This window comes from Meleagris gallopavo, chromosome 5, assembly GCF_905368555.1.
Source record: "Meleagris gallopavo chromosome 5, MGAL_WU_HG_1.1, whole genome shotgun sequence".
NCBI lineage: Eukaryota > Metazoa > Chordata > Aves > Galliformes > Phasianidae > Meleagris > Meleagris gallopavo.
Window position 1 is genome coordinate 13,741,697 of NC_139408.1, and position 17,031 is coordinate 13,758,727.

At 42.5% G+C, this 17,031-nt stretch overlaps 1 protein-coding gene across 6 annotated transcripts in view; it reads left to right on the plus strand.

The window, feature by feature from the left end:
• The window catches only part of MOB2 (MOB kinase activator 2), a 111,112-nt gene that overhangs the window by 64,639 nt on the left and 29,442 nt on the right, over positions 1-17,031 (plus strand). The gene's annotated exons all lie outside the window — the stretch shown is intronic.

Genomic DNA, 17,031 nt, shown 5'->3' on the forward strand with positions numbered 1-17,031 from the left:
TTTCAGTGGATCCGAGCTTTCCACTACAATACAATGGGAGCTTGTTTCCCTCCTTTAAATGCTGTCAAACCATACCTATAATAATGATGTAAGTTGAGGTTTCTTTACTCCATAGCTATATTAAGGATATTTTTTTGAAGTATGGTCTGCTCCAAAACCAAGAAAGAAAACTACAGCAAATCTTGGTAATCACTTTTTTTTTAATCTTTCAGTCCCAAAGCTCTGTCCTGCCAGCTATGCTGGATGAAACATCATTCATCTCACTTTACTGCTAGCTCAGCTAAAGGAAAATGTGGATTCTTTATGATGTGTGGGAGAGAGCAGCAGCAATACTAAGGGATGCTAAAGATGGAGCATATGCATTGGCAGGAGAGACTGTAATGCTGAATGTTAGGTAGCTGACAGCATCGCACTGTCATTGCATGTGTCAGTTTTTATTGGCTTGGAGCTTTATTTCATTTCATGGCAGTCATAAAGCTGCATTACTCCAAAGAGATGAGCTCATTCTTTTTGCAGACGAGTCTTTGCCTTCCTAGTCAGTTTTAATTGTAAGCGTATTCTTGATATAGTAACACCGGAGTTTTCTGAGGGGAACTGAGTCTTTTTGTTATCATCACTTGATTTTTGTGGAGCTTGTTAGAAAGTTTTTGTAGTGATTGGTACTTGGAGAGCACCTTTAAAGAGAAACTACCACATTTAAATATTTTTATCGAGGTTAAGTGCTGTTTTCTGTAATATGCTCAGTATTCTCACTGTACTTAAGATTATTTAAAAAAATAAATAAATTTTTCAACTCTGAAAAAAAAACCTGTCTGATCTCAATGAACAAAAAGTGAAGCAGCTGTTCAGCAACTGAAAGAAATTAGATTTTTTTTGCAGGTTCATTCCATCTTTTGGCTAACGTTAATTGATTTCTCAGTGGTTGGAGTATGCTTTTTTGAGAGAAATTGACACTCATCCATGCTAAGAGGATTGAATGCTTGGTGCTTTGTGTGAAGGTAGATAACTTACTGAACTTAATGTGTGTGATGCAGTAGCTGAGGAGAGAGAGCTTCAGAGGAGGTCAGCTGGAGATGAGAGCTGTATCTTAGTTTGCACAGCTCAAGACATACCAAGGTCTCTGGAGGTACCAAGCAAAAGCTATAGAACTTTGCTTTTATGTTAACCAAGTCGCCAAGGGAGCATTTCTTTTGTTGGTGCTGATCATAGTGACCACATATTTTATGAGGGACCTTTCTCTTTGTGTTCTAGAATATGGTTTTAAAAAACACTATTTGCTGGGCCCAGAGAGTGGTGGTAAATGGAGTCACTAGAGTAAATGGTGACCGGTCACAAGTGGTGTTCCTTAGGAATCAGTGCTGGGGCCTGTTCTGTTCAGTATCTTTATTGACAACCTGGATGAGGGCATTGAGTGCACACTCAGTAAGTTCGCATATGACACCAGGGTGGGAAGGAGGTATTGATCTGCCTGAGGGTAGGAAGGCCCTACAGAGGGAGCTGGACAGGCTGGATAGCTGGGCTGAGGCCAATTAGATGGAGTTCAACAAGTTCAAGTGCTGGGTCCTGCACTTTGGTCACAACAACCCCAAGCAATACCACAGGCTTTGGGCAGAGTGGTTGGAAGGCTGTGTGGATGAAACAGTCCTGGGGGTATTGATTGATGCTCGGCTGAACGTGAGCCAGCAGTGTGCCCAGGTGGCCAAGAAGGCCAATGGCATCCTGGCTTGTATCAGAAGAGCGTTGCCAGCAGGAACAGGGTGGTGATCTTCCCTCTGTATTTAGCCCTGGTGAGGATGCACCTTTAGTACTATGTTCAGTTTTGAGCCTGTCATTGCAAGAAAGACATTGAGGCCCTAGAGTTTGTCCAGAGAAGGGCAATGAAGCTGGTGAGGGGTCTGGAGCACAGGCCTTATGAGGAGAAGCTGAGGGAACTGGGATTGTTCAGTCTGGAGAAGAGGAGGCTCAGGGGTGACCATTTTGCTCTCTACAAAAACCTGAGAGGACGTTGTGGCAAGGTGGGAGTCAGCTTCTTCTCCCATGTAACTAGCAATAGGACTAGAGTAAATGGCCAGGAGAGGTTCAGGTTGGATGTTAGGAAATGTTTCTTCTCTGAGAGAGTGGTGAGACACCGGTGTGGGCTGCCCAGAGAGGTGATGGAGTCACAGTCCCTGGAGGTGTTCAAGAAACGTTTAGATGTTGTACTGCGACATGTGGTTTAGTGGGAAATATTGGTGATACATGGACGATTGGATTGGATGATCTAAGAGGTTCTTTCCAACTTTGGTGATTCTGTGATTCAGAAAGCTTTGTTTTTCTGGGTCTGGAGCACCTCCTTAATGGAAGAGTACTATGCACTAGTTTTGTTTCCTTCCTGTCATCCATCCATCACAGCAGGGACTGACAGATGGAGTATATGGGAGGATTGTAGGCTTAGAGAAGCTCTCATGACCTGAAAGTTATCTTTGGGCAGGTACATGTAGCTATATTCAAGCTCCAAGGTATGAAATGCCTTCTGGAGAAGACCATGAACTCTGAAACTAACGCCAGTGCCCTTCTGAAGGTAACATGGAAGCCAAGAGCAGTGCAGTGAGGATTGTTCCACACATGACCCTGTGCTGTGATGCCAGACGTGGTTGCTGAGCTGGGAGTGGTTTGTTTCTTGCAGAGCTTGCCTGCCCCAAATTCCTGACCGGTCCCCTTTGTTGCGTGAGAACTGACTGCGATGCTCCTTCTCACTGTCTTTACAAGGATCGAGAGACAGAGAAGGTAGGCAGCAATGGCAAAGAACAAGGCAGGAGAGCTTGCTGTCTGCAGATAAGCTGAAAAGCTAGCTGGGTTTGAAACCCCCTGGAATGGGTGGAGGGCTGGGGATTTCGTGTGAGGTGCAGGGAGAGGAACTGATAGATAGGAGGTTAAACTATGTGCATGGTGCTGCGTGTGTGTTGACATAGGCTGAAACTCATGGTATGACTGCTTTTGTGGAGGAATATGTGAATTGGGCATCTGCAAATTTGTGCTCGGGGCACATGCTAGAGAAGAGAAAAAGACAATTGAAACCATTTTGAGAGTTGCTGATTAATTGCAGTCTGTGAATGTGAGAGCTGTTTTTCATATAGGCAGCATAAACCATCAGCGATGGATACTGAGCACTTTTTTCATATTATTTACTTTGCCAGATAACCAAACAATTTTGGGACCTAATCGTCTAGGAATTATTGTTTTAACCAAACCACACTGTGCTGTCTCTGTGTGATGAAAAACTTTTAGAAAGCTCTAAACCTAGAATGAATTTAGAATGTACTACAAACAAATGATCTACTGTAAGCTTTTGCATTTTAAAAGTAGGATAGGACATCCCATGAAAGAAAGGCAAACTAAGGGTGCTGTGTTCTAAGTACTCACAGATGATAGGCAGTCGTGGTCATATTTCAGCGTCTTCTGTATCATCTGCAGCTGTTCTCACAGGTTCAATAGGGAGAATTTTTTCCTAAGCTGTTTTTTTTTTTTTTTTTTTTTTGCTAGGATGGCTGAGCTGTGTTTACATGAAGAGTCTAACCTGAAAACTCTGGTAAAAATAAATGATTGTGTGCATTTATAAGTCTGTATGAAATACAAATATATTTGAAAATAACATTGCTGGGGTGGGTAAACACCAGTGAGCCTGGCCATCCTGTTGCTTACCTTACAATAATTACTGCTCTGCATTTGAAGAACAAATGTCAATGTTGCCAAACTCCACCTTTTTCCTGTCCTGTCTGTATGTGGGAGAGCCTTTATAAGAATTTATTTCCTGTTTCCCAGACGAGGGAGGGGAAAAAAATGTTTTTCCTCCTTGTTCTGAAAAACAAAAACCAGGCAGTGATTGCATACCCACATCAGCTGCTCCTGGGGCAGCCTGAAAGCGAGTGTGCAAACAGCTGAAGGCTGCAGCCAGTTCCTGACTTCAACCTTTGCCAAAGCGATACACAATCTGTCTCATGGGGACTTACCCTGTGAGCTTTCTATGAGAGAAACAGTACAAGAGGTGATTAAAAAGGAGCTGGACGTATCTTTTTATTATGACGCTTTGACACAATCTGTGAAGCATAGAAGAATTTATAAAATACCTTCCCACTCGTTTCTTTTTGCAGAACCTCATCCCGTGTTTGCAGTTTTATGGATCGTTTTGGTCAGAGATTGTTAAGCTTTAAAGATGAGAGCCTTGAGAGGCATAGAGGGGAGGTAGTTGTGGGGAGGAGCACAGCGTGTCATAGCCTTCTCTAAGTGCAGGGTAATCAATTTGTAACAGCAGTAAAACGTGCGGGAAGGGACAAGAGCAGAATGACTTTTCTTTTGACTCAGAGGGTTGGGTGTCTCATCTTCATCCTTCCCTTGTAAAGAAAACCATTTGCTGTCTTTGGGAGAATTTTGTAGGCATTAAAGGAATACTGAGAAACAGTAGCATCGCAATGCTCAGGTGTGTTTTTGCCTATAGAGTAGTGCATTAGTGGCTGTTAGAGATGGTTATGCATTAGTGACAGCTCTCCTAAAAATTGCTCAAAGACTAAAAGTGAGGTTAGTCTGTTCTCCTGTAAGCATGTGTTGAAATACTATGTTGAATAATTTCAACATAGGTCTTATTTGTATTGGGGGATTTAAAGTTTATAAACAAATTGTTTCTTTATGAGTATATTTTGTATCACCCTTAGGACAGTAATTCTCTGTTCATTCAGAGTAGATACTTCAAGCTTCCTATGTGCCAAGCTTCAGATGGAAAGAAAATCAAGCCTAAGCATTGTTATCACTTGGAGTGCTCTTTCATTTGCTGACTTGGAGGAAGGGTGATGCTTCTCATCAGGAAACTCCAGTGCTGGGAGCAGATCAGTGCTAGCTGTTCTGATGCCAGAGTGTGCTGAGGAGCTCCCCTTGAATTGCCTGCTTCAGTTCCAGTCTCCTATTGCTCCAAGTATTTTCCTGTGTTTGGGAACAGTTTTGACTACCTTCTACAGTTGGCATTTAACACAATATCCTTGCAGCATGGAACGATGGATATCAAGAAGCCATGTGTAATTTTTCTCTCTTTAGTCTTATCACTCTCATTTATGGGAACTGATACAGTGATGCATGTTGAGAATTGTCTTTTGTTTGCAAGCACATGCAGAGCTATTAGCATAAGCATGTAGTTGGCCGCTGTAGCAGCAAACCTCTACTGATAGAGGTCTGTCGCTGGGCTGTTTCTGCTGCTTCTCTTACACAGCCAGTGACACCTCACAGTGAGCTGATTCACATTGCTAACCTAGCAATGGTATGAAGATGTATCCAGTTGATGTGAGCATTAAATGGGGAGCAGTGTTCCTCTATCAAAAGATGCTTCACTGAGTTTCAGAGAGTCCTAATGAGCATTTTGCTTTGATAGACTTCTGAAGTACACCTGAAATAGATCACTGACCTTTCTTTATTGACCACATAAGGACAATTTAAATATTAACTTACTGTAACTTCATTTTTAGAGATCTGTGTTTTAGAAGTTATATGAAGTGTCTGAATGTCAGTCCAGATTGGTTTCTCAGTATTCATTCAGACAATTCATGAACAACTACGCAGCTTTTGGATTCTCCAATATTTATATTGCACAGAGCAGATGTTTGTTGCTTTCATCGCGATGCAAGGCTGTTTCTGAAAGGTTACACAAGTAGAACAAATGCCAAGCTGCTGATCTGTTTCTCATTGCCAATCTGTTTTTCCTAATCAACAATCTGCTAAGAGAGGTTGTGGTACAAGAGCAGATGCATACTGTACAGGAGGACAATCTGGTTTCCTTTGTTGTGTGGTGGGAGAGCAGGGCCTTTCAAGTTCTTATGGCTGTGATTATCAGGTGGAGTGGAAATGAGGCAGTAAACGAAGCCCTGAAGTGGGGAAACAGCAGCTTTCGCTATGGGAGAGCTATCAGGTGTTGAAGCTGGGAAACTTGTGCAAGCTCTGACTTGCATAACGGCAATCTATTGCACCTTTTGTCTCTCATCCATCAAGTAACCCAACAAACCTTGAAGTATATGGAGTGAGTTTCTGGTGAGGGTGGGTGATGTTCTTTAGGAAGATCAGGAATGGACGTGTTTTTCAAAGTTACACGTGTTCAGAGTAGCATTGTTCGAGCGAGACAAGGACAGTGTTGAGGGATGAGGGGCACAGTGTGTGATGGTTTGTTCTTTGCTGCTGTTGGAGTGCTGCCTGATAAAGAATGTGAGAATGCATTTGCTCCATGAGTCTGAGGAAGGGATAGGGAGAGAGCAGGCAGTAGAGCTGGGCTGAGCAGCTTTCGGTGCTAATGGCCATATTAACAGATGATAAGGCACACTCAAGCTTTAGGCCAGATCATCTTCCACTCTCCCTTCTACAGGGTCCCTCAGGTCAGATAGTCTGGCTTGAATCAATACTGCTTTTGCTCAAGAGTGTTTGATGATTACAGTGGAAGCAAGCAGTGGTAAAGAGGTAATTTTATGTGGGAGAGGGTGTAACACATCGCCATGTACTCTGTTTCTTACAACCTAATTTTGAATGATCACACTGCACACTTTTTTCCCCCACCTTTGATTATGAATGAGGAGGTGAAGGAAGTGAATTACAGAAAAAAGCAGTTTATTTATCTTGACTTTTTAATCAAAGGTAGAGCAACCTATATGGGATGACATGGTATTAATTGTTTCTAACCTTATTAAATATTTACAAAGCAAGGGTGATCTCACATTTATAGCTCTTCTGTCTGGAAAATGAAAGTAAATTGATGGTTTTATATGTCTGTCTGTGTTCAAGAGTGTACTAGTGTTTTTCCCAGTGCCCTAAGATGTAAGTATCCTCTGGATTTGTAAATGTTAGAAACTTAAATGTTTTAATTTTGTAGCAGTATTAAATGAAGTAGCGTCCCTTTAATCTGTTGGGGAATGAAGACCCAGATAAGGTTCTGTGTGCTTGTTCATCCCTCTTAAAATTTAAAGAATATCTCCATCTTTTGGTCAGGTACACTTAAGTTGTCTTGAACAGGCACTTGGATCCTTCCATATTAGAAAGATGGAGAAGAGCTGCGGTATTTAAAGACTGGGAAAAATTTCTAATATGAGCCATAAGGAGAAAGTCAAAACATGAATATGGTATTTAGTTGATAAACTTAATAAAAAAAAAATAGGAGAAAGTGATAATTTTGCAGGGAGAGTAACAAATGTAATTGGAAACATAAATGGATGTTTAAGCTAGGAGGTTTCAAATATTCAGAGGATGTGCATTTTAACAATGGATGTGATCAACTATTAAAACGAATCACTGAACATTGCTTTTTCCATCCTTGTCAGATGTACCAGTTAAAAGCAGATGCCCTTCTGAAAGGTTTGCTCTAGTTAATGAATCCTTAGGTTCATTCCAGGGATAGAAATGGAAGGCAGACAAGAACTGGAGGCTTCTTGTGGCCCCGAAGCCTACCAAGCTGGTTATCATGGTGCGCTGGCACGTAGCGTATCCAAGCACTTTGCCTCTGGAGGCTGCTTCTGTGACTCACTTGGAATTGTCCCTACTTCCCCTGAGCCCCTGAAATGAGTTATGGAGATGTTGTATCCAGGGCAGCAGCTGCTTTGTCTCCGCTGCTATCTTCTGTGGATTCCCAGGCAGGAGGTAGGTGGCTACATCTTCCCCTTCACGTGCTGTGTGTTGTTTGTGCAATCCCAGTAAAGCAGGCTCTTCTGGGAAGTGTCAGGTAAGTACTGTGGTGAAAAGCCCAATGTACCACCAGAGGAAATGCGTGACTCATCCAGGGCGTTACCTGCGTGCGTTTTGTCTGTGCTCCAGATGTCTTCTGGCGTTTGGTCGGGGTGTGAAGACGACATCTGAGCGTACACCTGCACTGGAAGAAAGTCAAGTGTGTAGTTACAGGCAAAATAGATATTTTTGTTTTCTTTTAGCCAGTCCAGTTTGCTTCACATGGACAACTCGGAGACGTGGGTGAAGGGTGAATTTTAAAATCTGTGCAAAGCGCAGATTTCATAGGAAATGTAGTGTCTACTGTGGCAGCCACTCTTTGCTCGTGTGCTGTATTTGTGTAGTCACGGTATCTTCTTGGATCAAAAAAAGCATGTTTGCATTGTGAAATGATTAGAACAAGCTACAGAGACTGTAGGGGGGAAACAACTATTTAGTTTTCTACACGGTTAAAAGAGATGAAGCCAACTCCAGGAAGGGGTTTGTGGTGCTGGCTGTAGCTACCTGATAGATCTCATCTCTATTTAAGTTTTGAGATGTGATAAGTATTGCATATTTTGACTGCCTTTAAAAACATTGGCCCCTAACGAGCCTTTATTAGTGGAGACAAAGCAATAATCATGAGGCAAAATACAAAAGGAGCTGCGTTATCAGCATGTTGCTACAGCTGAATCTGTGCCAATTTATTCTTTCCTTAGCTGGCTGTCTAAAAGGTCATATTTTATCTGAGGAGATTGGTTCCTGGAGGACTTAATGAATTCTCAAATGGTGTGAAGCAATGTCTTGTCCTGCGTCTTCTGGCGTTAGAAGCTATAACCATCTCTGTTTAGCAGTTCCTTCCCTATAGTTTGTATTCTGTGCTCAGCAGAGCAAAAAGGTTTTGCAGTCTGCAGCACTGAGCATATTTGAGAGGCCTGGGGTTAGGGGCACGAGCGTCCAGCACTGTTAAGCTGATATACAGCAGAGCTTCACTGATCTGTGCTATTTCTTCTCTTTCTGTACTGTATTCTGGCATGCACCCAAGTAGTGAATGGATGCAGATATAGATTTCAGTTAGATGGCCTCTTACTAGTTTCTTTACAAACTTGGTCATGTTTAAGGGCAAGCAGGAAGATATTTTGTGCAAGAGCTGCTGGTTAGCAGTTATATGGGTAGAGCACTGCTAGCAGTGTAGATGTGGGCAACCTGCAAGTATGCACATGAAAGCTCGCATATGCAAAGAAAGCAAAGCTTAGTCAAAAGCAGCAGTAGCAACATGTTTTGAGTGTTTTCTGGTTGAAAGCTGTAACTATAGTTTCTTTGACAAAAGAGGGTTCTTTCTAAAAACTGAATTTAGTTGGCCGTGCGTTCGTTGTATCAGTGTAGAATGTGCATTGCAAAGCAAGAGGAGATGTACAGCCAAAATACTTTGTCATCATCCCCGGCCTTTTGAGGAAGGTGCATCATGTTAATTGTGATTTTCTAGTAGGTTCAGATCCTTAGTTTAACACTGATCTTGAACGCACAGATAAGTTCTTTTGAATCAGCTCAGTTTTATGTACATATCTGTCAACCTGGTTGGATTGGGAAGACTGGAACTGTATCTTTAACTGCATTTGTTTGCTTGTTTAGATTTAATGCTGAACACGTAGAAGAGCAATAGCAACCATAGTTTATATTCTGTATTTTGCCATCCTCTAGTCAAAGAATTGAAGAACTGAATTTTGAAGTGTTATCAAAAGCTTGACTACAGAGTGCAAATATCTACCAAAGTTAGCTTTTGGGTGCTGAATTCCTTGCTGTCTGTTCTGTGTTGTCTTTTAGTGTGCTGCTGCTCAGATGTGCTCGCCCTGAGCTGGCTGACTGATAGAGGTCTGTGCAAGGAAAGTGGTACAGGACTGCATCTGTTTAGAAGAATTCTGCATGTTTCAGACTGCTAACCAACATGTGGGAGAACTTAAAAAATTTAGGTGATATCTTCAGAAATCCATTACATTTTGTTCCCAGTGCCTTTGATTAACTTGTACAAAGTACCAGTGGCAGTCCCTTTTCAGCTGAATGCACATCTAGAAGTGAATTATTTTTCTGAAGTTGTAAGGATATTTTGGAATTGATGCCAGTTTTACTCCTGCTTTACAGTCTCACCGAAAGTTAAGGCAATGGTGGTAAAAAGAAAGGAAGAAAAAATGCTAAGAAAGCTGATGCAGAAATCTTAATATGCGTTTAGATATGCTAACAAAAATAAAACTACTGAAATAGAAGGGTAACTGTTCCTTTCCTGAAGTAAAAGCAGTGAAAAGATTGGTGCCGCCCGTATGCGGGTGTGTGTGTGTGTTTATGTAATGTGGGAAAAATTTTCTACAAAACTAAGAATAGTGGCTGAATGTTTGTCTGCTTAGCATCATCCTAGCGATGATGCAATTCTCAGCAAGACGTACTGTAATGGTACAGGGAAGTTGCTATTTGCATAGTGGAACACAATGTTTTTTCCCTAGTTTCAAATCATTTTTAGAGCCAAATGTCAGAACAGGTTCACATACTGTACAGGAGCATATTTGTCTGCTGCATATAATGCACCTTCAACGTGCTGAAACAGCTCAAGGTGCAGGATGAATACACAGCATTTGCTTTCACCTCCTCTGCAAGGAACCTAGAAAAGTACTGAAATATTTGAGATAATGTGCATCACTTGATTCTGGATAAAATTGACAAGCATTTCTTTCTGCCCCAGAGAAGGACTTAATATTGTCTTTGACAGCTCAAAGGAATTACTGGATGTTTTAAGAAGACTGGAGTTCTCCTTCCCTTCTGATGTCACAAAGTCTTTCTTTTGTCACTTGCCTGCCTGTGAATCCTAGCAGTAATGCTTCAATTTCAGGGCCTTTTTCTAGTTAAAAGTAATTTTCATCAGAGATGAATAGACTGCCGAATAGGAGTTGGAGTATGTGATGTTATCACGATAGAAGTACCTTCCAAATTATAAGTGAGTAAGTAGGCAGTCTCATGTCCTCTCTAAGTTTCCAGGAGGACTTTCTTAACTGGAGATATTCTGATCCAAAAAAGGAAATTTCTGATGGTTTGAAATAATATAATGCCCTTGACTACTTGAATTATTTTTGTATGGAGAAGTGATTTTTTTTCCTCCCATATATCTTACCTTTTTTGGATGTTCTTTGATATACCACTAGCATGATCTCACTCAGTGGCTGACTTAACTTGCTCTTGGAGAAATGTTTGGAAATGAGTGTAATAGAAAAACAATGATCCTACCAATACTTGCTTTTTAATCCACCAGTTCCTTATTGAACCCGTGAGCTTCCAGCATACATTAGTGTGGTGCCTAAACTAGAAAATTGAAATAAGTGTTGTGCAGTAACCTTGGCCCTCAGGTGTGTTATCCTGCCATTCTAAGCCTGCCTGAATTTCCAGAAGGGCTTTATATCAAGATAATCTGCTCACAGTACCGTTTGTGAAGTGCTTGAGGTTTTATACCAGCTTGTCACCTGCCTCAGCAATCTGAACTATTGCAGGTTTTCAGCGGAGTACTTCATGGTGTTGGTCGGAGGGCAGAAGCTGTTGCTGGCCTCCTCTAGCTCTGCTCTGCTGGGATCATGAAATCAAATTAGCTAGGATTCAGCATGTGTGGTTTGCACTCCACATACAACTCCAAACGTGCTGATCTGGGTGTGAACAGAGTTAATTCTGTGCCTTTTAGATTGTGTGGCCCTGCTTTTTAGTAGTAACTAAGGAGTTGTCCTGTAAGTGCCAGGAATCACAGTGAATAGTTTCTCCTGTTCAATCTCGCATAATGTAAGCTGTGTGCTTCATATTTTATAACGCATGCCTGGAGAAAAACCTCCTAGAATAAATTTCACGCTTATTTCCTGAATTGTTTTTTTCCCAGTGCTGTCATCTAAATGTGACGTTACTAGATAAAATCATTTGCTGTACTGAAAAGGAGCCATTCTTAGCACCAAGAAGGAAATAAACGTGTATTTCCTTAGCAGCTCTCCATCAGTCTGGGAAAACTTGTTAAGTTCATTCCCAGCATCTCCTTTTTTTCCTTCTGTGCCTTTCCCACTCAAGCATAGATAGTTCTGACCAATAACTGTGCTGACACAGATACCCTCCTTTCCTGTGCTGATTACACCTTCTACTCCTTAGTCTGGAGTTTTCTTCCAATTTGCAATTAAGGCTTTGTTTTCAGTGCCATATTTACCATAAGTCTGTGAAAATAGTAGTTGTGTTGTAAAACGTACAGGGAGGCTTCTGTATGTGTGTAGTAAGTAGCTCTGAATGTGTTAAACTATCCTCAGGGAGAATATCTAAGCCAAGTTTTAGAAGTTTTGCTTCTGTAGGAAACTGAAGGTCCAGCATATTCGGGGCAGAGAAGGAGTGGAACAGGAGTCTTTCATTTTAGCTTTTCTTTATCGAATGCCCATTGCACTCATCTTTCTCTGGAGCACAGATTTAAGCTTCAAAATTAGTGAAAGAAAATGAAATGAACAGTGAAGTTAAACATGAAATTCTTACTTGTTATCTATGGGAAGTAAGCAGTAGTGACTACTATGTTATAAATGAAGCCCATCACCCTTCACAGTATGCTATAAGCATCCCAGTACAGCCTACCAACAGGAACTGTTTTATAAGACTTCTGCCTCTGACTTCATCTGTGAGGTGCGTGTCAAAAGACAGCTTTGTGGGCAACCAGAATGACAAATGCATTGGCCAGTGGCACACCTTCACTTGTTTGTGTTTCCTTCTCTCCTCCCCCCTACTGAAAGAAAAAGGTTTCCTTCTCTCAGATTTTGCCTGGCTCTTGCCTCCAGTGTCACCCAGAGTTATTGCTAAGCTTCTGCCTTGCAAACTGCATCTGCTTGGAAGGTAGTTTTTGTCAGTGTGATAGATTGGAGCTGTTTATCTGCGAGTATTTTCCACTTTATTTTTCCTTTATGCAGTCATGCCAAGCATACTGACTCACAAACTAGTAGGAGATAAGCTGTCTCTTAAGGTTGTATCGTTGTGGTGGTGTTTTTGGAATGAACTGTGTAACAAAGGTACAGGATAGGGACTGCTTCATGCATCGCTGACATGGGGTGCTATGCAATGGGCTGCATCAGCTTAGTACAGAAAGCTGAGAACATTCCCTGATTGAAAATTAAAACTTTAGGCAGAATGCACTTAACTTGAGACTTGCCCAGAGTTCACATATTTAAATTTTTAAAATAAATTATTTTTGTAACAAGGTTAAGTTTTCAGTGATGTTCCAGCCCACGGTCTGGATCTGATATTTCTTCCCAGCTCCAGGACACGTCACCAACGTGGATTCTGCTTGCTCCAACCTTACCTGGAAGAGCTGCTCAGGAAATGTGTCCTGGTGGTGTCTGTAGCAGAGTGGCCCCTGTCACTCGGGGGGGTGGGGTGGGGTAATTCCGGAGGGCTGGCTGAAATGTAGAAGATAAAAATCCACCCTGTCCTTTATCTTGCATCACTTCTCCACTGTGTGGTCTGAGCACGAGCATCACATTCTTTCTTAATAGTTCTTAGGTCCTTGTTCAGTGCTGGTAAAGCTGAATGTCTCCTGCTGAGCTGCTGTTAACGCTGCTTCCTTCAACATTTTCACGTCTTCAGCTCTCATCTTTGTATGCTTCTTAATGAACCTGGGTTAACTTGATGGTTGAAGGGATTTCAGAATAATAGGTGTGCCTATACGTGTGCCAGAAATACAATGCCCATGAGATCATGGTTTCTCTGTTTGGTACATACAGCAGCAGTCACTTTCTTTTTTTTTTTTTTTAATAGTTGCATTTCTGTTGATCTGAGCCCTCTGTTTGTCTTGTTTTGTGCATCCTTTCCAAAATGCCATCATATAAACTTGTAGCGGTTCCTGGCAAAACTTTACCATTACTTTGAGGTGTTTGGTGTTCTTGCTGCAACGGTTGAATTTTTTCAGGCTAGAGATTAGGTGAGAATATCGTGTGCCATTTTTTGTCTCTGCCTGTTGCAGGAAAAACCCCACACTGTTGACAAGGCCAAAGGTGGTGTTTGCAGGATGAGAGACACAGGCTTGCCGTGTTACCAGAGCTGTCAGTAAAGCAGCAGGCGTAGGCACCATGGCACTTCTAAATGTGCTTCTCTTAAGCTCAATCTGTTATGCACAAGCTTTCTGAACCGTGTGTGGCCGCTGTGATAAGGCAACACTGTGTGGTCAGGAAGAGCAATTTCTCATGCTGTTATCTCAAGAATGGAGCTGAAGGTACACCCTCGAAATCTTGTCCTATTTCCCCTATGCTGTGACCACCTCCAAACTACTTTTGAAACTGAGTTGATATGGATTTTGGACAGGAGACAGACTGAAATCGATGTCTTTGTGTGCACAGAGCAGAGTTTCTCTGAGCTTCTCAGAGCAGTGCTGCTTTTGCTGCCGTGAGAGGATTACAGAGCAGAGAGCAAATGTAATGTTGGTATAAATATTGCTTACTTAGAGGATAACGTTTTCATCGCTAATTTTGAGTGGTTCCAGAGTACTGGGGTTGCAAGGTAAGTGGGTAGTGTGCTTGGCTGTGTAGTAGCAGGACACACTGCAGTCCAACAGAAGGACTAATTAGCTATCAGTGTTGAAACACTACGTCAGGCAGGGACACACAATATATTTCACTTTAATTTAAAACACAACTTTACAATCTGACATTAGAAAGCCTCTTGTATATAGATGCTGGTGTTGTACTTCAAGCAAAAAAAAAAAAAAAAAAAAAGCTGATTTCTCCCCTGCCCCCAACATTGTTTGCCTGTCTGGGTTGATACAATGTGCTTTCTTTTTGGGCCAGCCCTCTGGATACTAATATACATCGTTGTGGTGGCTGCTTTACACTTAATTTTTATGGAAGCCTAAAAGGGGCAAATAAGTATATAATTGTGCAACTGTTGCTTATAAAATCATGCTAAATACAAAACATAATTCATAACATTTCTAAATACCATTCCTTGACTTGGCAGTCAGCTCAGGCGTTAACAACAAGAAGTTTGAGTGGCATTGACCACTCAAGATCTCTCTTTCTGGTTCTGACAGGGTTGGGATCAGTCCAGAAAACTTCCTATGGGTGAGTGTGCTGTGAGCATGTATACTCGTGTAAATGGTGGGAAACGGTTTGCTCTGCTCACCCTATTTTTCTGCGCTCTTGTTGTGTGTCCATATCAGCTCACCAGGGCTGGATGGCAGTGTTGCTGTTATGCTGTTGAAGCAGCTGGTACCCACAGGTGTTTCTGGTAACATGTTCCTTGTGACTTCAGTGCACTCTGGGTGATCTTTGAAGCCTGGGCAGGGGGTGTCTAGGAAGCTCTTTGCTGCTGTGGAAGCCTGATTTGTAGCTAGGTCTGGGCCCAGCAGTTGCTATGGGCAGGGGTGTTGTGGAAGGAAATGAAAAAGCAGCTACTGATGGATGCAAATAGCCAGAATATTGGGTATCTTTAAGACACACCCTTGAGGAAATGCAGATATGCTCCCTTTGGAATATGTGTACATAGAGATCATACCAGTGGTTGCGTTCAAGTAAATGCACTGCTTTTAGATAGAGTATTGCTCTTTCTGGATGCAGTGGCTTTCGAGTAAACTTATTTGTCTGCACGTATGCTCTGAATCCTAAAAAGTCAGAATCCATGCTGCACCTGTTTTAAATTACTGTATGTTGATACCTTATAAATAAAGCGTACGTGCTTAAGTTGTGCTTCCTATAGTAACCTTGTTTAATTTGTACTGTTTCAGAGCATTTAAAATTGGCTTTGAGATTCCGGGTTTCCCCACAACTTGTGTAAAGTCTGGCAATACAACTGATCCCAAAAGGGGTACCTCTTGAATGGAGGAGCTGATAGGTGGAGGAAGGGCTAGGAAAGGGGATGTATGGAAAGTATCTGTTCGATGCAGAAGCCAGCGAAGCACAGAAGTGGGTCATTTATCTAGGTCAAAGTGAGAAGATAGCAGCTTTTAAAAACTTTCAGTTGGTCTTTTGGTGCTAATGGCAGAGCATCTGTCCCTGAACTCGGGCCCCCATGTGAGATCATTGCAGCACCACCTCTGCAGCGTGTGCTCAGCCCTCAGTCGCAGAGGCCAGCGTTCCCAGTACAGCATCACAGGGCTGTATTTATTTTGGTTTGACCTCTGGATTTTTCTTTAATTTACTTTGGAGAGACAGGCTTTCATTAAAACTTAAGCTGCTTTATGTCACAGGTTTGTTGTTTTTAGGATGGTTTTTTTCACAGACAGAATTCTCTTTGTGCAGATTTCACTTGAGACCAAAAAGGTGGCAGCTTCCCTCTTGGCAGGTGTTCTCCCTCTGTGTGCCAGCACCATTGCCTTCCATGTTACCGTGACAAGCTGGTGTTACTCTGGGAGAAGATTGAGTGGGCATTGGATTTTTGAAAGGTTGGATAATCTTCTGTCTTCCTTGAGAGCTGTTGGAGAGGGGCCAGAGGAGGGCCACAAAGATATGATCAGGGGACTGGAGCACCTCACCTACAAAGATAGGCTGAGGGAGCTGGGCTTGTTCAGCCTGGAGAAAAGAAGGCTGCGGGGTGACTTCATTGCAGCCTTTCAGTACCTACAAACAGGAGGGGAATCAACTCTTTGAAAGGGTAGATAACAGCAGGACAAGGGGAAATGGTTTTAAGTTGAGGGAGGGGAGATTTAGGTTGGATGTTGGGGGAAGTTCTTTACAGAGAGAGTGGTGAGGTGCTGGAACAGGCTGCCCAGAGAGGTTGTGGATGCCCCATCCCTAGAGGTGTTCAAGTCCGGATTGGATGGGGCCTCTGGGCAGCCTGGTCTGGTATTTAATGGGGAGGTTGGTGGCCCTGCCTGTGGCAGGGGGGTTGGAGCTTGGTGATCCTTGAGGTCCCTTCCAACCCTGGCCATTCTGTGATTCTGTGAAGCTCAGGATTGTGGAGTGGAAAGCTGAGCTCTGTTCTCTGAGCTGCAGGCTTCCTGTGCCTTTCAGTGAAGCCATTAAAACCCTGCCTTAGATAGGCTGCTTGGACAGTAGGAATGAAAATACTTCCTTTGTGAGGGCACAGGTACTTGGCCTGCACGTGTGACTGAAAGGCAGCAAAATACTGCTGCCTGTGTAGGTGCTTTGGGACACAGTAGCACCTATTTCTCCAAGTTGCATCATGTGGCTGTAGTTTAGCCTTGTGCAAGCAGCAGCTGTGCTCCTGGTTGAGCTGAGCAAGCAGAGCTGCTGCTGGGCTGCTGCTGGCAGTAATGGCATTGTGTGTGCTGCACTTAATTGGAGACATCTGTTGGCCTTCTGCTTACAGGTGGTGCCAGTTCAGCAAATGAAC